We start from the raw sequence: 1,615 nt of genomic DNA, 5'->3' as shown, positions 1-1,615 counted from the left end.
ATAATAATAATAATAATAATATGCATGTAAAATATCTTGTGTATATAATATGATATATATATGAGTGTGTGTGTGTGTGTGTGTGTACATATGTATATATACATTATGTCTGCAAGTATGTATATATGTATATCCAGACACATAAAAAGACCGTCCGGCGCGCCCACCTGAGGCCGTGGCGCCCGCGTAGTGCCCTCCTCCGGCCGCCGGGATGATGGTGGTGATGGCGTGCCCCCCCGGGTACCCCCCGTGGTGCCCCCCGTAGTGCCCCCCCGGCATGTGGGCGACGATGGTCTTCCCTCCGTCGGTGCCGTAGTGGGTCACGCCCCCACCGCCGCCCGCCGCCCCTACGCCCACGCCGCCCACGCCGCCCGCAAGCCCGTAGGCCACCGTCTTCGTGTACACCAACTTCAGCGTCTCCGTGAGCGTCGCCGTCTCGGTCTCAGTCTCGGTCTCCGTCTCGGTCTCGGTCACGAGTTCGGTTTCGGTCTCGGTCTCAGTCAAGGTCTCAGTCAGTGTTTCGGTCAAAGTTTCGGTCGCAGTTTCAGTCACGGTTGCAGTCGCTGTCTCAGTCACAGTCTCGGTCTGAGGAGAGACAATAATAATTCTATTTATCGTCTATTATTTCATTCACTTATCATTATTTTCTAACAGTGTCTCATTACCTATATACACAGGATTCAAGGTACAAGGTTTTGTCAAGGAGGAGTGACGTATGAGGAGAAGGAATAGGGAAAAATAGAGGATAAGAATAAGGAAAAATAGAAATGAGAGTAACGGAGTATCAACGTTATATATATAAAGAGAGTGAGAGAGGGGGAGACAGAGATAAAGGGAGAGAGAGAGAGAGAGAGAGAGAGAGAGAGAGAGAGAGAGAGAGAGAGAGAGATACAGACAGAGAAAGAGAAAGAGAGAGAGACAGAAAGAGATAAAGAGAAAGACAGACAGTTAGAGCTAGAGAGAAAGACAGACAGAAAGAGACAGAGAAACAGACACGACAACCAAACAGACAGAAAAAGATAAACAGACAGGGAAATGGATAAACAGACAGAAAAAGATAAACAGACAGGGAAATGGATAAACAGACAGAAAAAGATAAACAGACAGGGAAATGGATAAACAGACGAAATGGAATAAGGAAATAGACAGAAGGAAGAGAAATAACTTCAAGACCTCACCTCCGTCTCCGTTATCAGCTGCGTTACTGTGTGGACGATGTACTTCACTTTCGTCGGGCAGATCTGGAGGAAAATATAGTGTGTACCGACATACATACACACAAACATATATGCATACACAGGGTGCTGTGTATAAGTATTGACACCACCAAGATTTCATAGATTTAGGGATTGTAACAAATGATTCATTTTGGAATATATATATATATATATATATATATATATATATATATATATATATATATATATATATATACATACGTATATATTATGTATTTATATATATATATATATATATAGATAGATAGATATATAGATATATATATATATATATATATATATATATATATATATATATGTATATACATATATATATATATATATATATATATATATATACATATATATATGTGTGTGTGTGTGTGTGTGTGTGTGTG

The sequence above is a fragment of the Penaeus vannamei genome, chromosome 37 (assembly GCF_042767895.1).
Source record: "Penaeus vannamei isolate JL-2024 chromosome 37, ASM4276789v1, whole genome shotgun sequence".
In the NCBI taxonomy this organism is placed as follows: Eukaryota; Metazoa; Arthropoda; class Malacostraca; order Decapoda; family Penaeidae; genus Penaeus; species Penaeus vannamei.
The sequence above is the reverse complement of the archived record's forward strand: the minus strand, read 5'-3'. Positions refer to the sequence as shown.